General features: G+C 40.3%; 1 protein-coding gene across 1 annotated transcript in view; it reads right to left on the bottom strand.

Moving 5' to 3' along the window:
• Nucleotides 1–26350, bottom strand: part of Ptprg (protein tyrosine phosphatase receptor type G) — a 707594-nt gene that overhangs the window by 632244 nt on the left and 49000 nt on the right.

Raw genomic sequence — 26350 nt, 5'->3', positions numbered from 1 at the left:
CAGCCTCCTGAGTTGCTGGGATTACAGGTATGTGCAACAGAGCCTGGTCCTGCAGGGTTTCAGATGTAACTGACATCTCTGTTTGTGGTACATGACCAAAAAGGATAAATACACACATACAAACCCGCCACTGACCACAGTGCTGAGGAAGGAGTAGCATGGAAGCCATATAAAGTAAACCAGGCCAGGTCCTAAGAAGGCTGAGTCCACTGGTGTGTGTTTCAGCATCAGTAACAGATTTGCTTCCTTCAGAAACTGAAACCTTTAACAAACAAGTCTCCAAAGAAACAAAAAGTATTTCTGCTGGATGGCTGCTGCTCCAGCTTTGAGAAATGAGAAACTCAGAAAATTCTCTGGCCTCCGTTTTCTTGTTTGAAATATAGCCCTTAGCAACGTACCTGGCACATGATGTGAACTTTATTATATGAACTGCTTCATGCAGTCCTTTCAATAACTTTGTGCAAATACCTCACATCAACATAAAAAAGTACTAGTCCCTAAAATGCACAGAAACCAATGATTAGGAGTGTACGGCCCTGCCCACCCCACCCCGACTCCCACCCCCACCACAGTGCCAAGCAATGTGTCAGACTGCCAAACTCACTCTATTCAGTGCTCTGATCTATGAACTGGATGAAGACAGAGAATTTAGATATAACCAGCTGGCATAACACACAGGTTGGAATGGACACATCACAGATCTAGCCAAAGAACCAAAATTTCACACTTTTAACAAGATGGAACCAGTTCCAACAGTACTTGATTTTACCAAGTATAACATCATATTCAGATGAACCAACAGGTAAATGGTGCAGAAGCAGGGAAAGAGCAACTGTTCCAAGTCTTACCTGCAACAAATAGCTATATCAGCACTTATTCTTAGCAGTCGAAATGTAGAAACTACTAGAATGTCCATATAATAATGTATGAGAAAAAAAAATAGTGCATCCATATTGTGGACTAGTATTGGCCCATAAAACAAATAAAGTACAGATATATGCTATAAAATGGACAAACCTTGAAAATATGCTCAACTGGGTATGGTGGCACACACCTGTAACCCCAGCAGCTCAGGAGCCTGAGGCAGGAGGATCATCACAAGTTCAAAGCCAATCTCAGCAACCTGAGGTCCTAAGCAAGTCAGTGAGACCATGTCTCAAAAAAAATAAAATAAAAAGGCCTGGGGATGTGGCTCAGTGGTTAAGTGTCCCTGAGTTCAATTCCTGGTACCAAAAAGAGGAGGGGGAGGAGAGGAAAAGAGGGGAGGGGGAGGGGAGAGATGGGGGTAATCAAGGAGGAGGAGAAGATATGCTCAATGAAAGAAGCCAGTCAGGAAATGTCCCATATTAAATGATTCCAATCGCATGAAGTACCGCAAATAGGCAAATTTATAAAAGCAAAGTAATTAGTAGTTACTAATTAGAATGTTCTAAGATTCATTCTTGTGATGGTGGTAAAACATGAATATATGAAAAATTTGAAATGGATGAATTGTATGGGATGTGAATTCTATCTCATTAAAGCTGTTAGAAAAATAAAGCATCTAGAAGAACATTTAGTTGTCTGTATGTTTAGAGACATAAATCGATTATGACTGCTAAAGAAAGGAAGAACTTCCACACCAACAGAAAAGACTAACAACATGCAGTAGTGAGCTCCCCAGTACTAGAAGCATTCAAGCACAGGCAACCTGAGTTTGGGTCACGTGTACTGCCACAGGGATTTATTTCCATTTGGTTCTCAGAAACTGTCCTAAGATACTAAGATTCTAATCTTTTTTATGGATGATACTGTAGTGACTAAAAAGTTATTAATATGCATAATTTTTATGTTTTTATATATCAATTAAAAAATAAATTTAAAAAGAAAGAGTCCCATGCAACCAAAGGAGGCCTATAATATGACTGTTTGACAGGTTCCAAAGAATGAAAGTTAAGTCCTTATTACTTGCTCAGGAAGTCCGTATGTGTATTTTACAAGGTCTTGGCTCTCCTTTGAACCCTGTCTATTATAAATACAGGCTTTAGATATATTCTCACTTTGAGATCACTTACACCGTTGACTATTTGCAGGGCAAACGAATTCAATCAAACACTAAAGCTTCAAGGAGATTAGACAACTGCCAAGGTCTGAACTATATCAACAGCTCAAGATCACTCACTCAACAACGTGGTGACAGTCTTACACCCGCAAAACAAACAGCCACAGTCTGCTTGCCCGATGTGGCACTGTGTTCCAGCAGTTGTGGAGAAACGCCCTGTCATTAGAGTTCTTCCCAGAGGACCAAGGCAGCATCTTTCTTGGGCAGTTAACCTGAGACAAATGCTGCTCCAGGTGGTTAGTGAGGTCACTAGAGGAAGGGCAGAGCTTTCAAACCTCTGCTGAGCCAGGGTCAGGAAGGAAAGTTCTGCAGCGCGATCTGTGCTTCAAAAAGAAGAATGCTCCTCTAAAAGTTTAGGTTTCTACAGAGCCAGCATCTGACAAAATTCAGCACCATTTTATGATTTAAAACAGCACCACTCAACAAAGCAGGAATAAAAGAGAATTTCCTCAACCTGCTAGAAGGCATCTGTAAGAACCCACAGAGAACATCAGATTCACGGGTAACAGACTGCTTCCCCCCGAAGATCAGTAACAAGATAAGATTGTCTGATCTCCTATTTTCTCTCCTAGAGGCCACTTGTATTCAGCACTACACTGGAGGTTCTAGCCAGGGCAACGGACAAGAGAAAAAAATAAAAGATATTTTATTAGAAAGGAACAGATGGGAAAGGAAGAAGTAAAACTATTTGCATTTGACATAATCAAAATTCCTAAGGAATTCACAAAAAAAATTTTACTATCTGAGATAATGAAGGAGTTCACCAACGTTATAGGATACAAGGTAAATATACAAAAATCTATCATATTTCTGTAAATCAGCAGTGAACAATCCTATAAAAAAATTAGTAGTTTGTGCTTCACATCACCTTGTCCCAAAAATCATCCCAATGATTTTCACTTCTGGTTTTTGGAAAACTACCTGAATTATAATTTAAGCAACTGTCCATTTAATAGATTTATCTAGTGTTTTCTACATCACAAGTAATGGGGATATAATGTTAAACAAAAAATAAAATAAAATAAAATAAAACAGAATAAATCACTGTCAACCCCTACCACAAAACTCACTTGTAGTTGGAAATACAGGGCAACAAATTGATGAACAATGATAACTTCTGGCAGTGCTAAGTGTCATAACAAAAGTAAATCGGGGTCATCCCAGTGGCTCAGGAGGCTGGGGCTGAGGCTGAGGCTAAGGCTGGAGGATCACAAGTTCTAAGGGAGCCTCAGCAACTTAGCGAGGCCCTAAGCAACTCAGCAAGACCCTGTCTCTAACTAAAATATAAAAAAGGGTTGGGGATGTGGCTCAGTGGTTATGTGCCCCTGGCTTCAATCCCTGGTACCAAAAAAATAATAAATATTTAAATCAGGGAAAAGAGATAGAGGTTGACAGGAAGGGGAAGCAAGCTTTAGATATGGTATTCTAACAATGAGCCAAATCAGGAAAGGAGGTGGCAGGATGGCCTTCCATGCAACTGGAACAGTGTATATTAAAGGACCCTGAATTGAAAATAAGCTTAGTATATTCCTGAAACAGCTGACATCCAGGGTAAGCAAGGGTGCCAGTACTGGGGGAAGACGACACCATGGCCTACAGCGAAAGCTGCACCCCACACATTATGGGAAGCCATGAGCAGGAAGAAGGGTGGTGTGGTGGGTAGAGATGAAGGGAAGTGACATAAGGTGATCACTCCAATTCTTTGTAAAATAAATGGTCAGAAATGCTCAACTCAGGTGCAAGCTCACATGATTACTCACTGTGTGACCCTGAGAATATCTCCTCCCTCTCTGAGATACTATATAATTTATCTCAATTGCCTCCCACATTTTTCATATGACTAACAGACTATGTACCAGGCAGCTCACTGCAAACTGAAAATGGTTGCCTAACATACAGCAAAATTATCATCCTCCTCATTGAGGCCTTCCCTAATCTCTTAAAACAGAAGTAAGGTGGTCCTCTATCACATTCACAGATTCACCCAACCACAGACCTGACAAACCAGGGATCAAAGATATTTGGGGAGAAAATTGTTTCATTTGTACTGAACATGCACAAACTGTTTTCTTGTCCTTATTCCCTAAAACAATACAGTAGAACAACCACTGACATAGTAATAATATTGCATTAGGTATTATAAGTAACCTAGATAATTTAAATACATGAGTAGATGTGCACAGGTTCTATGCAAATTACTACACAATTTTGTTTAAAGGATTTGAGCGTATGCAGATTTGGGAATACTCAAAGGGCTCCTGAAACCAAACACCCACAGATACAGAGAAAAGACTATAATTTCTTTTTCTAGAAACAAAGAACACTTTAACTGCCTACCTCCTTTAACTCAGTATTCCCTATCCAGTATTAAAAGCATTGTCTATGTGTCTTATAATTTCCTCTACTACTTGCTCCAAATCTCATCTCTGCAGAACTGATCACTTCCTGTAACTGGCTCCCTTTCACTCTGAGAGACAATCAGAGCAGCTACACCATTGAATTGCAACTGATTATTGTTTAAATGTCCATCTTTGGCCAGGTACCTGTAAATCCAGCGACTCAGGAGGCTGAGACAGGAGAATCTCAGCCAGTCTCAGCAATACAGCAAGGCTCTAAGCAATTTAAGGAGACCCTGTCTTAAAAAATAAATAAATAAAAAAGACTTGGGTTGGGATGTAGCTCAGTGATTAAGCTCCCCTAGGTTCAATCCCTGGTAACCAAAAAATAAAATAAAATTAAAATGAAAGAAAGAAAGAAAAGAGGGGCTGGCAACTGTTAACCCATCATTTACTCCTGTCTCAGCATCTCAAGTTGCTGGGATTTCAGGTGTGTACCACTGTGCCCAGCCAGCCTCTTTTGTTGTTTAACTGTACAATTTCAAGGAAGTAAGACCAACAGCCAACTTTGATTCCTCATTCCCAATGACAGTTTTCTACCCCTAATAGTTTTAAGATTTGAATTTTATTAATTTTAGGGACATAGTTTTTAAGTAGCTGAAAATTGCTACCACATTTTGGGGAAGGTTCACTAGTATTTCTTTCTACTCTTATTGTAAGAGATTGGAAATGACAAATATTTTGAACCATGCCAGATCACAGACACACTGCAAAGAATGTGAACTGAACTGAAAAATTCCTTTGGCTGAGCCAATCTTTAAAAAGATCATTTATGGGCTGGAGGTGTGCCTGCGGAGATCCCTTGCCTAACAATAAGACAGGCCCTGAGTTTGATGCCTAGCACCTCACTCACAAAAAGATCCCCTAAAGACCTCTCCAAAGAAAGATAGACACTATATTTATTTTTCTTATTAGAGGTGAATAACAAGAAATATCTTTGATTTGGAAAAAAAAAAAAAAAAAAAGAGGTTACTATTAACAGGGAAGTAAAGAATACTGAAGCATTCCGGGTAATTTATAGTTTAGTACTTAAGACACTAAAGAAAACATAAATGTCTGCTTCCTAGGTAACTTTTGTATTTACATAGCTGGAAGGCCAGAAAGCAGAAGTTGCTCACATTACACAAGTTAACTCAATTCAACTCCCTGAGAATGAAGCTCAGGACAATCTCTCTTACTGAGAGCTTACCCTAAATCTATAAAGAAGACCCAGAATAAGATGCAGAAAACAAATCAATAGTCTCTCCTCACTGTTTTATTTCCTACCAATAATATCATTCGTTTAAAGTACACATCTAATTGACTGATTCCTACCACCCTGGACCCACAAAGAACAACATAAATGCACATCTATCATCAGCCTATGCTTCACATCTTGGGCACTTTTCTGCAGCCTGAGTAACTTCTATGACTTATTCCCCATTAGCTTGAAATGCACTCTCCATCAACCCTGCTTAGCAAACATTTTTGCTTTAACATCCAACTTTGTCCCTGGTGTGGTAGCCCATAGTCTGACAGAGGGGCCCTTGAAAGGCAAAAGCGTCCAAGCTAAAGATACTGTGTAGCATGCAGATCTTCCAAGGGACCAAATGCGACCTGCTTCATCAACTCCACATGCCTTCCAAAGAAACAACAGTAAACGTTTACCCTTTTTATCTCCTTCTTGCCCAAGACCACAAAAGTAATATCAGTTTCAAGCAGGAGAAGACAGCACACTCCTGTCAATGCCTGTGATTTGCAAGGAGACTTGTTCTCAAAATCTCTTTGTATTACATCATGGAGATGGTTTCAACTTTGAGGTTAAAACAATGCAGCAATGTAGAAGAGCAGAGTCATTTCACAACAGCCAAACCTATCACTGTTCATCTTTCCTTCCTTTTACTCAGAAAATATTTGAGCTCTAAATCTAACTTAGTGAATCAGAGTTCATGCAGGTGCCCTAAGTGAATTGTTGAAAGGCACAAATGCCTTTACTTCCCAGAAGTCCCGTCTTACCTCATTCTCTGCTTCCCATGATAGAATCAGTAAAAAGCAACATCATGGTGGAAAATGGTAGATGTGTTCTTAAAAACTGCCCAAATTGTCTATCACCTGAATATATGGTATGCTGGTTACAAGCAAAGCTAAACAGACTCAGTAGTTACCATCAAACAATCTTATGAGCCATGAGACAGTGACCGTGGCTTAAGCTCTGGGTTTCCTTTTCTTCCTTACAAAACAGCAGTGATTCTCATGCAGGATTTGGGGGTGAAATAAATTAAGGCACATGGCACAGAGTCAGAACTGGATTAATGGTAGCCATTCACCTTCCCCTACTGCAAACCCCATCTGAAAACCACTTCAACTTAACCACATCTTTTTTTCAGATCCCAACAACTATCACCAAGAACATTATATCATAGAAATGGATAAGACGGTGAGGCTAGAAAAACAGAAGTGGATGAAAACAGGACGAGGGAAGACAGACAGAAGAGCAAAATATATATAATTTTTACTTGTATTTTTCCCCAAGGCCCAGCACACAGGTGAACACAGGATAAGCAGTCCACAATGTATCTAGACCATGAGACACTGACAAAAAAGGGTTTAAAGCAGAGATTGGGGACAAATCTGTCCACAAATCCTTGTATATCACAAATATCCAAACCTTAAGATCTATGGTATGACCCCAAACCTTGGCATTAATCCATCCTAACTGGTACTCTCTTCACTAGGAATGTCTGACCAAAGAGCAGAAAGATTTTACTTTGGCTCAGTTTACCATGGAGCTGCAAGACTCTAAGCCATAAATCACCTGACCTTGATAAACCCAGGACATTGATAAACCCAGATCTATTCATTTCCCCCACGTTCCTCTATTTGATTCTTTCATATTTTAAACTTGTTTTAATGACTTTCTACTGCATTTGGCAAATAAAGAATCCTCCTATTGATAATTAAACACCTGCTAATTCCTACAAAGGCATTCTAAGATTTAAAAAAAAAAAAAAAAAGTGAAGAGTCTAATGAATAAAACATCCCCTTTATTCCATAGGGCTTAGTTCAAATAAAGGAAAATGGGTCATTAAACAAAACCTGTCCATTCTGCAAGACTTGGTTGCTGCAGTAAATGATCAGTTTTAAACTTAAGAGTATTTTGGGGTAAAAGGTTATATAATTCAAATATTCATTACCCCAAGAAGATTTTAAAAAGACATTGGCCTTGCAACATCTGTGGTCATCATGAAGAACAGAACACAGGTATGTCATTATTATTTTTTTAACTTTGTACTATGAAAATTTCCAATATTTAAAGATAGAAGAGTCTCCACATACACATACACTTTCAACAACTGCCACACATGGCAAACCTTATTTCTTTCGTACCCCAACCTACAACTTCCTACTTCAGGGGCACTTAAACACTGAGCTGTATCCTGTGTCCTTTTTTATTTTTTATTTTGAGACAGGGTGTCACTGAGTTGCTTAGGACCTCACTATGTTTCTGAGGATGGCCTCAAACTTGCACTCCTCCTGCCTCGCCCTCCCAAGCTACAGAGATTACACAATTCAATTATCTTAAAGCAAACTCTAGATACCAAATTTTCACTTATAAATAATTCAGCATCTATCAAAAAGATAAGGACTCTTTTTAAAATAGAATTCCGACCTTGTTCTCTCATCTGTTCCTAAAAACTGATAATCCCATAAAGCAGATAACATCCAAGTATCCAAATTTCCCCACCAAAAAAAAAAAAGTTAACATTGATTTGTTCAAATCAGTACCCGAAGTCTACAAGTTGAATTTGACTAATAGGTCTCTTAATTCCTTTAATCTAAAGGTTTTCTCTGCTTCTTTAAACTCTTTGATAACTTTGTTGAATAAGTGGTGTAATTTGAAGCGTAGGATTCCCCTCATTCTGGGTCTTTCTGATCCCATTTGAGCTCTATCATTTTACATTATGCTCCATCCCAAGCATCCAGAGGTTTGATCTGATTTAAATTACCTTTTTTTCCCAAAAACATACATCATAGGTAGTCACATGGCCATGGAAATGAAACTGGATAACAAATGCAAAATGTCTTTAATGATTTGCCAAACAAACCTCTGCCTCCTGCCTGCCACTGGCCTTGACTCCTGACATTGCAGGGAAGCTGAGAAAGGGCCACCTTTGGAATCCAGCATTGGGATACACAGAGCAACATTTGCCAAGTGGTGACCTTACCTCCCTGGCTGGGCTTATGACTCTGAGATGGTTAATAATTTGGTGGATGCAGAAAGAACTTACCCAAACACCATCTCTGCGGGTCACATTTAAACATTCCCAATACCTTGGCATATGTGGGCTTTGAACATTAATACTCTAATTAAAAAAGAAAACATTCAAGTCACTTACCTACCAATTCCACATTCTGCCAATATGGAAACTCTAACCCTTTCTATCTTTTGTTAAATAAAAAATGGAATCTGGGTGATCAAATCCCTTTTTAATGGTACACCAGCAGGCAAATATAGATTTTCAAGCAATAAGCAATTTCTACTATCGCTGCTAAGGGAGGGGGGGAAACAGTCCTTTCTTTTTTTGCTGTTGTCAGGATGGACGATTAGAGTAAAGAAAAATGCTTTTTTAGTTTTTAAAAAAAGCTTTATCAGGGAAGTAGGCCACCATAAAGTAATTTATCTATACAGCAATAAGGGATGTCATCAGTTTTACCTTACACTTGAATCACACTCTTGATTCCTATTCAGCTGTATTTCAATTACTCCTTTTATTTGCAGACAAGTCCCTACAAATACAGAATGCTGCCTAAAAGTGATCTTTAAAAACAAAAAACAAAAAAAAAACACAGTTGGGACAGGAATGCTATTTATTTAATGCATAAGCCATCGTGCCACACTCAGGAGGTAATGTTCTCAATGCCTGAAATATTTGCAAAGTAAAAGAAAGCAGCTGTAAGAATGCTAGGTTCCAAATTTAATGGGAGTTGAAGAATTCTGCCAACAGGGGAGACTTAAGGACATGACAGGAGCAAGACCCACCTCAGTGAACTCACTGGAGGCTGAAATGTTCAGTAGCATTGTCAAATACCCGGCAGAAGCCCATCTTGGGCACCCTGTACCATGATGCTCCAGGACACCACCAAGAGCACCTGCCACCGGGCAACACTAAATGACCTTGATCACATTGATGCTTTATGGAATAAGCCTTAAACTTATCCAAATGAATGCCCAAACCCAGGAGAATCGTAAGAGCTAATAATCATCACCTCTAAACTGTAAAAGGTCTCTTTATAAGCCCTACGAGTTGAGAATCCAGAGATATAAATTAAAAGTCATTTATAAAACAGGACATCTTTGGGGGCATATTTCATGAACAAGTATTCAGTTCTCCCCCCAATACCTGGTAATGGGGATTGAAGCCAGAGGCACTCTACCACTGAGCTACAATTCCCAATCCTTTCAATTTTTAATTTTGAGGCAGAGTTGCTGAAGTTGATCTTCAACTTGGTGATCCTCCTGCGGCAGCCTCTGAAGTAGCTGGGATTACAGGTTTTTGATTTATTTGTAAAGAGTTTCTATAATCAGCAATGGTGCATGCCTGTAATTTCAGTGGTTCGGGTGGCTGAGGCAGGAGGGCTGCAAGTTCAAAGTCAGTCTCAGCAACTTAGTGAGGCCCTAAGCAACTTAGTAAGACCCTGTCTCTAGATAAAAATATTTAAAAGGGTTGGGGATGTGGCTAAGTGGTGAAGTGCCCCTGGGTTCAATTCCCAGTACGAGAGAGAGAGAGAGAGAGAGAGAGAGAGAGAGAGAGAGAGAGAGAGATTGATTCTATAATCAGAAAAAAAGTGAGAGACTAAAGCTTAACTGGTAATATTTTACATAAATACAATTTAAGGGTTCAATTGTGCCCTGAAAAAAGGTGTGCTGGAGTTCTATACTCTACCTAGTAACTGCAGGACATGACCTCATTTGGAATTAAGCCTTTACCCAGGTAATCAAGGTAAAAGGAGGTCTTAGAATAGACCCCATACCAACATAACTCATATCCTTGCAATTTGGACACAAGACATGAAGAGAAAGGAGATAATGTGAAAAGAGAAAAAAGAAAGTAATCTGCCTTTAATGAGCCATCTCTCATTCAAGGAGAAAGATCCAGAACATAGCCTTCCCTCCAAGTCCTCAAAATGAACCAACCCTACCAATACCCTGATCTTAGACTTATAGTCTCCAGAACCCTGAGGCAATAAATAAGTCACTCAGCTTGTGGTACTTTGTTACAGCAACCCTAGCAAACTAATACTTGTCTCTATGCACTATGTGACAACAGTAACTTAACATGAAAAGTACAGCTGTTGGCTGTAGGTGCGGGGCAGGCAGGTTGCATGTTGTCAATGAATCCTGAGAAATGACCCTGCAAAGAAAGAGCTATTACCCTCAGTTTCCAAATGGGAAATCTTGAGTTTTGGTATCAGAAGCTCCTGCTATCAGAGACCCATTACAGGGGCTGCAATACTTAAGGATTGATTTCTTTCATATAACAAGAGGACGGGAGGTGGCTGCAGATATATAGTGGTGGGAAGATACCCCAATCTCTGCAATTCCTTTGGTCTTCCCCCCATGGTCCCAGAATGGGTGCTTCAGCTCCAAGTTATTACATATGTTTCACATCTGAAATGCAAAATGTGAAAAATCAAAAAGAACGTACTTCCCACCTAATACATCCCTTTGGAATAGCATTTCCAAGCGCCCCAAACAACAAGTTTCACGTGTAACTCATCAATCATCCCTACTGGCAGGGGAGGTGGGAAATGCCATTCTTTTATGGGTTCATTATCATCACAATAACAGGTTCAATTAAGAAGGGAAAAGGGGACAATGGCACCTTACTAGGCAAATCTAGCAAAGGTCCTGTTATAGTTTAGACATGAGGTGTCCCCCAAAAGTTCATGTGTGACATATGCAAGAATTTTTAGAGGTAAAACAATTATGAGAGGTGTAAGCCAATCAATGAATTAATCCACTGATATGAACTAACAGTAGGCAGGCAGGGTGTGGCTAAAGGAAGTAGGTCACTGGGGCATGCTCTGGGGTTTATATTTTGTCCCTGGTGAGCAGAGCTCTCTCTCTCTCTCTGCTTCCTGGTGACCATGTTCTGAGCTGCTTTCCTCTGCCAGATGTTCTGCCTCACCTCAGGCTTAAAGTAATTAAGTCGGCCAACCATGGGCTGAACTTCTGAAACTCTGAGCCAAAATAATCCTTCCAATTGTTCTTTTTTTTTTTTTTTTTTTTTTTTCAAATTCTTTTTCATACATTTTGTAATTGTAGATGGACACAATACTTTTATTTATTCATTTTTAATGTGGTGCTGAGGATTGAACCCAGTGCCTCACAGGTGCCAGGCAACCTCCCAATTGTTCTTGAATGGTCTTTGTGGTCAGTGGCACAAAACTGACTAAAACTGACCCAAAGAGGTTAAAATCATGTCCCAGTTCACAGCTCTTTAGTGAGAAAGTAGGATGCAACCCCAAGTCTTAATCTCAAACACACATGGAATCTCCATGCTATACCACATCCCCAGAAAACCCAAAACCTGTAAAAAGAGGTGGTCCTATGTGGAAAAGGGTGGTAGAGTCTGGTTTCCCAAGAGTTGCTTCTGAGTTCAGGGGCCTCTCCTTGGGGTTTCAAGGTAAACTGAGAACCTTTTGGCAATGAATCTAAACAAGTAGGAGGGCTAGCAAAGTCCTCTCCCATGCTCCAACCTTAAAAAGAGCATTTTCCAAATAAACACTAGAGGTTGTATTTGGTGCTGGGCAGTGAAATTTGGGAATAGACTTGCCTGCCTGCTACTGTGCCCATGGGAGTCTTGCTTGTTCCAGGGATACTTATAATCCTTAAATGGCTGAAGTTTTTCACAGGTAAACCTTTACTTGGTGTTTACAAACAGCAAGTGGAAGTATTCTTTGTATCTTCTTTAGTTGCTCCTTTCCAATTATAGAAGGTCTATGTTTACAGGCATCCACCTTTCCAAAGCACTGTCAATACTTTATCTCTGCTAATTAAGAGAGATTTTTCTTTCCCTCTTTGAGATAGCATCACTTAGGAACCAAATTCTCTAGCCTGATGCAAGGTAAAGAAAACTAGGTGAAACAATCAGTTATAGAACTGGCTCTACCTCCCAAACAAGTCACTTAATCCTCAGGGCTTGCATGAGGGGGTTTGGAGCCCTTTCTGGCACGCACAGTTGATAAGTGACTCTATGACACAAGCTCAAAGGGAAAGAAAGTCCAACTGTAATCAACTCCATGGTCCTTTCCCCACTTCTCCATGTCATAGCTCCCCATGTTCCACTGTATTATCCATGTAAACATCCTTTCCCCCTGACCAAGCTGATGAGGTTTCCCAGAGAGGGATTTGAGTGTTAAGTGTTGTCCCTAAAAAGGCGACACGGTAGGAACCAACTCATTCCAACACCAGTTGTTCACCATTCCCCACTCTACTAGCTCCTATATTTTCCAAGGTTTGATTATCCCACTCTTTTCCTCCATCCTGAGAAGAGGTCTGTAGTACTCTTCCAAAGCCAAGTCAGTCAAAACCCACTCTGTTGCTTGCAATCAAGAATTCTGTGGTGTGGCTTGATGTGCATTTGAGATACATCCCTAATATTAACATGCACAGTACAAAATTAGATTCTCCTTCAGTTTCGGGGGTTGATGTCCGGAATTCTAGAATGCTTTTACTAAAAAGAGCAAAACAACAATATCTGTCTTACATTTAGGGTGCAAATGTGCTGGGTGCTGTGTCACATGCCTGTAATCCCAGTGGTTCAGGAGGCTGAGGCAGAAGGATCTTGAGTTCAAGGCCAGCCTCAGCAACTTAGTGAGGGCCTAAGCAACTCAGTGAGATCCCGTCTCTAAATAAGATACAAAATAGGGCTGGGGATGTGGCTCAGTGGTGAAGTGCCCTTGACTTCAACCCCTGGTACCAAAAAAAAAAAGAAAAGAAAAGAAAAAGAAAAAAGAAAGAAAAGAAAAGAAAAAAAAGAGGTGCAAATGTGCCTTCCCAAAGGCAACTTGGAGAAAAGGAAGTGGCTGTGGCATTCAATCTGATACACTAAAAGGCAGTTGCAAACCGGAAATAAGCAAACTACTTGCCTATTAAGGTAAGACCATTAGAGATGAAGCCAAACAACAGATTCTAAAGGACATGAAAAATTTTATTTTGCTCAATTATAGGATTTAAACTTATTTGTATAATAAATCAGAGAAAAACACCTTCACTTACAAGAGCAATTTACAAGATTCTTAAGTCCCTGTTATTTAGTTAAATGAGGACTTTACCTGCAGTATCTAAAATTCAGACAACATAATCTTTCCAATCAAAATGGGTGGCAGGTCCTAAAATACGTACTGCAATCTGTCATTTAAAAATAATAGCAAAAAAAATTTTTTTAATCAAAAGTGATTGACATCAGAAAACTACAGAAATGCACCAACTTCTGTTCAACACTAATTACAATTAGCAAAATTTCCTTCCTGAAATTCTTCCAGCTCCTCCTCACCTCATTCAACTTTTGTAATACTGAAACAATCCTCTGATTCAACCTAAAGCCATAGTCAAACAACAAAAATCCCTTTTCACCTGACAGCTAAGAATTAGCTGTTCAGTTTCCCCACTCTGCCTGGTGTTGGGGAAGAAGCAAGACACGTGAACCATAATAGAAAGTTAAGATTTGGTTTCAACCCTCCAAAAAACTTACTGAAAAATAGAAAAGGTAAAAGAACGCCGAAATGAATGTTCCAGGTCCAGTATATATTTTCCCAGTTATCATTTGGGTATATAAGATGTTTTGAGGTTAAGTGAAGGCTTTAAAAAAGATTTTGAAGTCAGACACAGAGGTGCAGACTTGGGAGGCTGAGGCAGGAGGATTGCCAGCCTCAGCAACTAGTGAGGCCCTAAGCAACTTAGTGAGATTCTGTCTCAAAATATAAAATAAAATGGGCTGGGGATGAGGCTCAGTGATTAAGCACTCCTGGGTTCAATCCCTGGAACCGAAAAGAAAAGAAACACTTTGAAGACTTCCAGGAAGGACAGAACTGACATGAGAATAATTACACCAAGATTAAATAGGCATTTACACAATGCCAATCCCTGTGCTGGCTATTTCACATTCACCCTACTAAATCCTACAGAGAAGCACCTGGGTTCACATGGGCCACACATAAGGAAATGTCGAATCAGAGGACTTTACCAGCTTGCCCATCGGGGTCACCTAAGCATTACAATTTGGACAATGGGAACAAATCCAATATTCATTCACTGGCTTATTCAAATACAGCAATACTCCACCTTCCAATCCCATACTTTTAACCCCAAACTCTGATCTCAGAGAATAAACATATTTACTGTGCCCCAGTCCCCCCAAAACCAAAAAGAAGGAAGGTTTAAAAAGGAATGAAGGAGTGAGGAAGAAAGGGAGAGAGGAAGAAAACTACTGAGATGAATCAGGAAATAAAACTTTTTAGGCACAGCATTCAGGTAACACATGAGGGGTGGGTGAGCTCAGTTGACTTAACTTCTTTCTAGCCTACACTTCACAACTGGGAGAACAGCTTCAGAATCTTTAATACTAATGCACCCCTGTCTATAGCTCCCACCACAAAATCAAGAGTAAAAGATTCAAAATGAACTCATATTTCAGCAAGATGCTATACTCATAGGAAGAGCAGCCCAGGATCCTCCCTAACCTGTGGCTGTCACCTAAAGCAGTATTAACTAGTGGCTCATTTCCAACATGAGCACCCAGGGGTGCTTAAGAAAATGCACCTGGCCTGTGAGAAGAGTTACCTACCCTTCGCTCCAAAAAAAACTATTGAGTTTTTACTTCAGACTTTGCGTATTTTATGTTTTCTACTTTACATAAGATTTTAGTATAAGAACACATATACATTACTGAGTTTTAAAAAATGCATATATTTTATATATTTGTGTAATACATACATGAGGGGCCTGGGTCCAATTTCCTTACCAGTAAGATAATGAGAGTAGTGAAGATCACTGATCCACACTCCACTTATCAAAAGGAGTCATTTTGTTAATTTTGCACATCTTTGATAGTCAAACTAAATGACATCAATTTGGAATGACTTATTTGCATTGGAGGAAACAATTTTTTTTTTTTTAAAACCCTCACATCTCATTTCAGTCTCTGCTCAGAAGGTATTTGATTTCTAGCTGATTCTGGGCGTAAACAATGGCTGACCATTACAAATGTGTGGGGCCACCTCATTATGAGTTCATACTGCAACCAAATCCCATTTTCCCTCTGCAAATTCAATTCACATCAATAGCCCCATAGATCACCGGCTACTGCTGTTGGCTGCCTGATTTTGAAACATAAAAATTTTTTTTGAAAGATTACTGCCAACACATAATAGGCAAACTGCAATTTCAATTCCCTCCGCACGTGCTTGAAGGAGGTGGGTACAGGAGCTACAAAATGTAAATGAAGCTTGTTGTTATCAGCTGTTTATAAACCCCATGATATCCTCCTTCCTTATTCCTCCAGTCATGGAGGGCAGAAAGAAATATCCAAAGTGCTACCATTCAAGAAAGTTCTTTTATTATTCTGCTCAATACTGGTTCCCTGAGTCTCTTAATTTTCAGAGCTGCATATACAAAGTGTAATAAAATGAAGCAGTGGTGGCTGTACACAGCCAATCTTCATTAGGCAGAATTCAGGGTGAAGGATAACACAATTGTGGGATATTATTTACTAAGACATTTTCATAAGCACCTTTTCAAGAATCCAGCACTTAGGAGAACTAATATTTCAGGGACAAGATGGGCCCTAAAAAAAGAGTTGACTTCTGCTGAATGCAGAGGCACATGCCTATAATCCCAGCAACTATGGAGGCTGAAGAAGGAGAATCACCCAGCCTCAGCAACTTAATGAGGCCCTAAGTAACTTAGTGAGACTATCTCCAAATAACCAAATAAAAAATAAAAAGGGCTGTGGATGTGCCTCAGTAGTAAAGAGCCCCTGAGTTAATCCCCAGTATCTACCTCTAAACAAATACATTTTTTAATTTTTTTTCTTATTTTTAGTTGTAGATGGATACAATACCTTTATTTACTTATTTATTTATTTTTAGTTGTAGATGTACACAATACTTTTGCTTTATGTTTATATTTATTTTTATGCAGTGCTGAGGATACAACCCCATTCCTCACCCATGCTAGGCAAGCACTCCCACTGAGCTACACTCCCAGTTCCTAAATTTAAAAAAATTTTTAAGAGTCAGCTTTCTAAGCCAAGCACAGAGGTGCATACCTATAATCCGAGGGGCTCGGGAGGCTGAGGCAGGAGGATCACAAGTTCAAAGTCAGCCTCAACAACTTAACGAGACCCTAAGCAATTCAGTGAGACCCTATCTCTAAATAAAATAAAAAATTGGGCTGGGGGTGTGTCTCAGTGGTCGAGTGCCCCTGAGTTCAATTCCCAGTCGTCCTCCCCCCCCAAAAAAAGTTAACTTCCTAGGGATCAAAGCAGCCCATTTAATCAGAGCCAACAAACCAATCCACTACCTGGCTTGCTGTCCAGGATACCACTTACACAGTTTAAGACTGATTTATGGCTCAGCTCTGACCTGCTTGTTGACTTCTTCCAGAAAACACTTCTTGTGGGGAGGGGAGCAGTACTACAAACTAAACACAAGACTTCGTGCCTGCTAGATAAGCACTCTATCATTGAGCTGTATACCCTGAGCCAGAAAACTCTTTTTTATCAACTCACATTTAATTTACTAGACAACCCACCAGTACTGTAATGAGAGAATAAGATACAGTATGTAGGTTCACAGTGACTCCAGGCCCATTTTTACAGTGGAGACCATGGGAGGCACTACAGGCTCAGTGTTCAGTGCTGGGTTTTTCAACAGCTGCACTATTGATGTGTTGCAGTAGATAATTCTTACAGGGAGCAGAGGGTTGTCCTGTGCACTACAGGATGTGAGGTGGCATCCCAGGCATCCCAGAGGCCTCTAGCTAGCAAAGTCCAGTAAGACCACCCCCTAGTCCTGACCGATGGAAAATGCTGCCAGGACAAAACTGAAATCCCAATTGTGAACTACTGGTCTAGTGGATTTACATACCATCGACAGGTAGAAACTGTTGATGAGTATGATTTCTATACACAGAGAACTCCATACACAAATCCATTCCACACCCAGGCAATGGTTCATCACGCCCACCTTTCCTTTCAAGAACACAGAACAGAGGTTTGTCTCCCAAACAGAAGGCCAAACTAAGATACTGACTCTCACTGAAAGGATACTAATGACCAAGTGGACTCTTTACCATTTAAACAACAAACAGACAGACTGGGTACTGTGGCTCATGCCTGTGATTCAGGAGGCTGAGGTAGGAAGCTGGCAAGGTCAAGGCCAAACTGGGTAAGTTAGGGCTGGGGATGTAGCTCAGTGGTAGAATGAGCTCAGTCTCCAAAAGTTGCCAGTTTATATTGCATTGGCTCAGTAACTATCCAGAGAAGAACAACTGGACAATATTTATCATGAATTTTCAATATTCATCAAGAGAAAAACTCCAGAAAAGTTCAGTTGGTTTTTGTTTTTGTTTTTGTTTGTTTGTTTTGGTGGTTGGTACCAGGGATTAAACTCGGGGGCACTGGACCACTAAACCACATCCCCAGCCCTATTTTATATTTTATGTAGAGACAGGGTCTCACTGAGTTGCTTAAGGGCCCTGCTAAGTTGCGGAGGCTGGCTTTGAACTCTCGATCCTCCTGCCTCAGCTTCCTGAGGTGCTGGGGTTACAGGCCTGCACCACCACGCCTGGCAAAAGTTCACTTTTAACGGCCAAGATTTCTCATTTGATCCATTGTTAAGAAAATCTTAAGAAAAAATTTTTCAGAGCCAAACACTTAGTAGGAGAAGGATATGCTGTGATATTTAGTTCAATGGAAATAAAGAGGTGAAAGATATTTCCCCCCAGCAACTACTGCTGATCTTTTGCAAACCAATACTAAAAAAGACAATTTTTATTTAACAGTTTAAAAAAAACGGCTTCCAAAAAGCTCAATTGCCATCTGCAATTATAATCATTTCTAATTTAGACTATCCCGCCATGTTTTAGTCTTAATTAAAATGGCATATTCTTACGAGGGAATACAAAGTGAATTCACAGTTCAGATGTTAGAAGGACACACACACACACACACACACACACACACACACACACACCCACCCCTAATGTGAGAGTCCAGGCTTTATGACTTAACTATTTTACTAGTTTCTTAATGGATATAACTCAAGCATAAACTTTATTTAACTTTTGCATTTTAAATTAGAAGGGCATGTTGGATTCTATTAAGACAATTTGCCAAAAATACAAATGGATTTTTAAAGTCTGCCATCTTTCATACAGTGCATGGCTAATCCTGTATTCTAGCCACTATTATCTTTACTCTGTATAAAAGGCACAATGCTTTAGCATAATATTTCCGATGCAAAAATAGTTTTTCTACCACACTAAGTAATCAGATTTACCAAGTACCACTTGGCCTCTTTGTGAGTTTAATAATTAGTTAGAATAATGTGTTCCTGCACATTTATAATGCAGCATAATTTTTATATTACAATTACTGAATATGGTCTCCAACGTTCCTGGGCCTCTGCCTACAGGACAATAATGCAGACATTCTCCTAAAAACACCATTCGAACTCCTGCTGCTGGTCAAAGTCATTTAAAAATATGACAAATAAAAAAGAGAACAAGAAATGCAGAAATAAGAACCTCATGAGCACAACTTTAACTCACAGAATTGAAGTGTTTCATACCTCTTATGTGGTGACTCCTTGTAAAAATCCAACTTCTTCCAAAATTCTTCAGTATTAGATTCAGATCCCCCACTGGAGCAGAGCCTCTGGCAAGGGAGGCAAGAGGGGGGCAAAAAGCTGTAAACAATAAACCTGCCTTCCCTATAAGCCTCTAAAATTAAGCCTTTCTCAGTTGGACAATTAGTTTTATATAGCTAATCAGGAAAAAGAAATGAAAGCCATCTGGTTCTTTAAAGATGTGTATCTGATTAACACTATCTTCTTGAAAGTAAACTTCCTATGTAGAAGAAAGCAGAGAAAGCAAAAGAAAGAGCAAGCCCTTGGAATCACTTGCACACCCCAAGAAAACTACATGCGGCTCGAGTCCCTGACTATTTTATCCAGAAGACAGATGCCATCAACCTAGTTGGACAGACCTCATTTGATTCCTAGCTCCACCACTTATTAAAGAGTTGGCCTTTGGTAGACAATTTGACCTGTCTCTAGTAGACTGGATAATTGGGTCCCTGTGTCCGGGTCCTTTGCCAGGCACCTTCACAGCGCCTCCCACACAGTATACTACTCTGTCCCTTATCTTGGGGCTTGCCATGTGACTCGGTAGCTTAATTTAGACATAACTGTATTTTAAGAATATAGGATTGTTCCTGCAAATAGCCTCAGACACAAACCAGGACCCAAACACAAACCCATGCTTCCATCAGTTCTCTTCCTCCATCCCTTCTCTGCCCCATCAGTTTTATTTCCTTCTCACTGAGCCAAGTTTTTTGTCTTCCACCATTAAGATCAAGAAGTCAACTACCTGCAGCTGTTTCTCCAATCCCCTTGGTTCAACACGGTGGTGGCGGCAACAGCAGCAGCATCTCAGTCCCAGTGTGGGTTAGGAGCCCACTATGAGCCAATCAACTGAAACCAGGGACCAAGAGTCTTCAGGGTGGCCCGGCCACATAAAGGCATGTGCTTTACACAGAATACAAAGGAACACAGTCAGCTAGGGGAAATGAAATCTAACTCCCCCTACCCTGCTTGCCAAGCTGAGTACACCCTGGCAAAGCACTGTTCTCCAACCAGATCAAGGTTTTTACCGCACAAAGGCATGCTCTACCCAGAAGGGATTTCCAAGTGGAGTGAAGACAGCATCTATACCCAGCAGGGAGAAGCACTTGGTGTGGAGTGTTGTTGTCTAGCAAACTTGAGGAGGGTATCTGCACAGAGAAGTGGCCCACCATGTGGTGCAATGAACTGAATAAGTAAATATACTCAAGACAGTGAGAAAACTTTTTCCCCTGCTGGAGAAGAGAGTTCCATATTGTTGGTTTAGGTATGAGCTGTCTCCCAAAAACTTGTGTGTGAGACAATACAAGAATGTTCTGAGGTAAAATGATTTATCAGTAGATTAATTCAATTACTGGGTGGTAAGTGTGGCAGGTGGGGTGTGGCTGGAGGAGGTAGGTAACCTTTGGTGAGTGGAGTTCTTTCCCTCCTCCTAGGCTGTTGTGTCCTAAGAAGTCTTCCTCTGTCACACCCTCCTGCCATGATGTTTTGCCTCACCTTACGCCTTAGAGATATGGAGTTGGCCAACCATGGACTGAAATTCTGAAACTGTGAGCCAGAATAAACTTCTCCTCCTCTATGTTGTTCTTGTCAGGTTTTATTGTCACGGCAGTGAAAAACCTACCTAAAACACATATCTATAAAAGAGAGAACTAAATTGAACCATGAGGTGTTTAACTGAATTGGAGGCAACAATTTAAACTTGTGACTTTTAATACATAAAACCACAGGGAAAACAAACAGATAAGAATGTGTATAGAAACATGCATATACATATTTAATCACTAAATGATCTGGGAGCTGTAACTTCCCAAGAGTAATGAGGATACCTAATGCCTAGATATTGGTTACTAAATACCATTCTTCTCTAAAAGAAATGGGATTTCCTTGGCTCCTCAGGTCGTTCTTGGTCAAAAACTCAGGGCTGGGTCCAGCAAAGTTCATGAACCCGGAACTTCTTGATCTAGAATCTAAGGAAATATTCAAATAATAAAGGACACAGGAACCAACTGAAATGAATTCCCACAATATAAATGTGGTGCAAACTGAGCACAATAGAATGTTAACAGACTTTAAGTTCAAATATATGTAATCAATGAATAAACTGAAAGTTGGAGGAAAAAGGTTTCAAAGTACCTACAAACAAAATATTTACTAAAAGTGGGGAAAGAAACTAACTTTACAATGGAGAAGCCTGGTAGATGCTGACCTTATCAAGTGACCAAAGTTAATGGCTAAAAGCAGGGGGGTCAGGGAGCAAAATCAGGAAATGGGATGCAGCCGGAAGAAATGGAGCACCCTTTCTGTGGTATTTCTGCCTGACCCACAGAAAATTATGAGGAAAAACACACAAACCAAAAATCAAAGGGCAGCCTACCAAGTAACTAGCATGTTAGATTCAAAAGTGTCAAGGTCATAAAGGTCAAGAAAAGCCTGAGAAACTGCTCTAGACCTGTAGAAGACTAACAAGTGACAGGATTCTAAGTAGTTTCTTGTTATTGGGACAGTCAAGGCAAATCTGAATGGGGTCTGCGTATTACACGTTTGGATGTGAGGCATCCCCCAAAAGTTCACATGTGAGACAACGCAAGAAGGTTTGGAGAAGAACTGATTAGGTTGTAATAGTCTTAACCCAATCAGTGAATTAATCCCCTGACAGTGATTAACTGAGAGGTAACTGAAGTGCTAAGGTGTGGCGGGAGGAGGTGAGAATTAGGACATGGCCATGGGATGCATATTTTGTATCTTGAGAATGAAGTCTCTCTCTCAGTCTCTCTCTCTCTCTCTCTCTCTCTCTCTCTCTCTCTCTCTCCTTCCTGATAATGTGAACCACTACTCTCCACCACACTCTTCCACCATGATGTCCTGCCTGATCTTGAGTCCCAAGGGATGGAGGTTGACTATCTATGGATAAGACTTCTGAAACTGTGAGCCCCCAAATAAACTTTTCTTCCTCTAAAGTTGGGCTGGTCAGGTCATTCAGTCACAGCAGTGAAAAAGCGGACTAAAACAGAGTGTAGTATGGTGTCAGCTAATTTCCCAATTTTGACTAATATATTGTCATAATATAAGAGTTCCTTTGTGAAGAAAATACACATTCAAGTGTCCAGAGATGATAGGACACCAGGTTAGCAATGAACCCATGTGGTTCAGCAGAAGAGAATTCTTATATGTTGCTATTGTTTATATATATATATATATATATATATATATATATATATATATATATATATATATACACACACACATTTTCCCCCCTTTTTTGGTACCAAGGATTGAACCCAGGAGCACTTAACCACTGAGCCATATCCCCAGCCCTTTTTATTTCTTATTTTCACACCAGATCTTGCTAAGTTGTCTAAGAGCCTGCTAAGTTGCTGAAGTTGGCTTTGAACTTGTTATCCTCCTACCTCAGCCTCCCAAAACACTGGGATTACAGACATGTGCCACCGTGCCTGATTTTTTCTTTTCCTTTTTAACCTGAAATAGATAAAATGCAAGGTGTGTTTGGAAGTGGTAGTTCCTTTCAAAAGGTAGAAAGGGGAAGTCAATAAGAGAAGGGCACTTGAGCTGAGATGTGCCGGAAATGGAGCTGTCCTATAAAAACCCAAGGGGCAAAAATGATAATTACAACAGCTATTTTATAACAAATCAGTACCATCACCTATGCAGTGCTCAGGAGTGAAAACAAAGCAATAGCTTACGTTCTTTCCATATATTAAGTCATTTATTCCTCAATAAAAACTTAAAGAGGAATTATTATTATTATAGCTGAATTATTATTACCCCTCAAAGAAAAGAAAACCTAGACACAGTAAGTTTTCAATAACTCACTCAAGGTCAAGGTTGGTTAGTGGCACAGCTTGGATCTGAACCTACTATTCTGGCTCCAGAGTCTAAATCCAACTACCCAACCCATCAAGGCAACACTGAGTCACTAACTCAGCATTTTGAAGCAAGATGGAGTCAGGTCCATTGGAGCATCCCAGCTGCAGAGTCTGAAACTGGTCAGTGAGGAGGAACAAATTAAGGAAAGAAGAAGAGGTAGAGGCAGGTCCTTGGCTCAGAGTTCAGATTTTTTTCATGTGTAATGGGAAGATGTTTCTGAATGCAGGGAAATACTTAGGAGGGCTGTGGTGATGTTTTAACTACAAGAGGACAGTATCCTACCAAGTCAGTAGTAGTAGAGATAAAGAGCACTGGCCAGAGAAACCCTGATTTATTTTGGAGAAAAAGTCAACAGGACCTAGATGATGATTCTGGAAAGTCACAATATGAGATCATCTCTTTAAGTAAAACTGTAGTCCCAACCAATGAGACTCTGCAATACAGAGGGGTCACAGTATCTATTGCTGGTGGGTTTGCGTTCTGCTCATTTCATGATTCTTTCCCACCTAGAAAGCACAACTAGTACTTCAGTCAGCTTTCAGTTACTGTGACAAACAACTTAAGTGGAGAAAAACTTCATTTGGGCTCACAGTTTCAGAGGTTTTGGCCCTTGGTCCATTGGTCTGGTTTCTTTGGCACCTGTGGTAAGGCAAGATAATCAAGGCAGGAGTACATGGCAGAGGAAACCTGTTCACCTCATGCAGGCTAAGAAGCAGATAGAGGAAGGGGCCACAGTCCCAATATCTCCTTCAAGGACATCCCCCCCAAATGAGTTAACTCCCTTCTACTGGGATTCACTAGCTTCCAAGAACACTATCAGGTAGGGCCCAAGCCTTCAATGCATGAGCCTTTGGGTGACATTTAAGATCCAAAGCAGCCCCAGGCACAGTGGTGCACACCTGTAATTCCAGTGGCTTGGGAGGCTGAAGCAGGAGGACGGCAAGTTCAAAGCCAGCCTCAGCAAAATCGAGGCACTGAGATACTCAGTAAGACCTTGTCTCTAAATAAAATACAAAATAAGGCTGGGGATGTGGCTCAGAGTTTGAGTGCCTGAGTTCAATCCCTGGTACCCACCCCCACAAAAAAACCCGATTCAAACCATTAACAACTAGCAAGGAAACCACTCCTCCTGCTTCTATAGTGACGCCTTCAGTAACCCAATAATACCTTGTGTTTTATCAGAACTACACAGTGTTCAATTTATGTAACTATTTTTCCCTTAATAGTAAACAATATCTGGTTCGTTCTGATTTCATAGCCTTGCCTTCATACAAAGAGAATCTCTCTCCCACAGATTAAGTCATTTGTTCTCCCTGAATCTCATCAGAGATTGTCCCTCGCACTGTAATTGGGAGGGATTTAAATAGATAACTTAACCTTGAGAGGATGTTCATTTGACTCAACACATTCTTCCAATCTAAGAAACACACAAATTCCCATTCACCTCAGCATGCCTGTCTTTAATTGTGACAGCAGTGCAGAGAAATTCATTTTCAAAGAGCTGATTGAGCCATGAGGGAATATTAATACCTAAATATTGAAGCAATCCTGATGCTTTGCTTAAAGGGAAGCTGGCTTTGCAAGATGAAAAGGTTCTAAAATGTCTCTGGTCTATGTCTTAAAAAAAAAAAAAAAAAAAAAAGCATGTTTTTAGCATATTTTTATCTCTTTGCATTAAGTCAGAAAGTAAAAGGCACAGTTTATTCACTGAAAAACAGAAAAAGCCCTTCACTTTCTATTGCCAGCAACTGCATTTTGCTAGGATGCTGCCAGGCTTTTGAGTGTCCTAGTCAGAAAGGTGTGATTTTCTTCATTTTTGAATATGAAGGAATAAATGTTCTTTCTACTTTTTGACAGTCTAAGTGGAAGCCACTCCACAGTGCTGACTGTGGCCATGCAGAAAGCATTTCCCATCTCAGGTGAACAGGGACAGGGAGGAATGGAAGGAGAGTGGAGGACAAAGTCAACCTATTCTTCAGTCAGCCTCTGGTTTATGGCAAAGGCTGTTCCACCAAATGATTGCAAGGAGAGGCGGGGAAAAAAAAAAAGAAAAGAAATTAATTCCAGGAACCAGAGAATTCAGAACTAGAAAGAGTAATAAGACCCACCCCACTCACACACATGCTGCCCCCAAGCTGATATCATCAAATCTTCTCACATGATTTACAACCTGGCAGTCTATCTCTTTCCATTGATTATCCTGCTATTATGGGATATAACTGCTCTCTGCCCATTCCAAGTACTCTGAAGTGTCGCACTGAGAATACATTAATGCACCTTTAATGTAGAGAAGACAGGCAGGCATGGGGGGGGGGGGGCGCGTGCCAAAGGAAGAAAATAAGCAGAGGAATTAATGCACAAAGATGAAGCTCTTTTGGAGGCGGTGGGGAAGTTAACAGCTTTTCAGTGTGGCCGTCAGACAACCCATGCCCCTCAGCTACCAGGGCTCACAGTGTGAGCATTTGTAACTGGAAACAGGCCACATAATACTCTCCCAGAACTACCTGGAACTGAACTGGGAAGAAAGGATGTGTGCACCTCACTTTGGGCAAATGCTGACCAAGAAAACAGTTTCTCAACTGAATCAAACTGCAGAGTCCCTACACATATTACAGAAAGAAGCTTTACCCCCAAGATGCTCATAAGACAAGGTCTTTAAATGATAGCCTCTCCCTACACAGCTTCTAATGTCACTCATCAAACCCTTCACACAGGCGGTAACAAACTTCAACTTGCTGATGCTTTTTGTACGGTCCTCGAGTGAAGAATGGTTTTACTATTTTTAAGGGGTTGGAAAAAATCAAAAGCATGAAAAGTACATGAAATACAAATTTCAGAGTCCATAAATAAAAGCTTTATTTGTACATGGCCAGGTCTGCTCACTGATGTATGTCTGTGGCTACAAGATACTGCTGTGCTACAACTCACTGAGTTGGTACAATTAAAATGGACAGCCTACAAGGCCAAAAATTTCCACTCTCTGGCTCTTTGCAGAAAGTTTGCCAATCTCTGCCTTAACTCACTCACAAATTTCAGGAAAACAACTTCAAATACACAAAAGGCCCATTAAAAAAATGTA

The sequence above is a fragment of the Sciurus carolinensis genome, chromosome 17 (genome assembly GCF_902686445.1).
Source record: "Sciurus carolinensis chromosome 17, mSciCar1.2, whole genome shotgun sequence".
Taxonomy (NCBI): Eukaryota; Metazoa; Chordata; class Mammalia; order Rodentia; family Sciuridae; genus Sciurus; species Sciurus carolinensis.
This window is presented reverse-complemented; position numbering and strand designations above follow the sequence as displayed.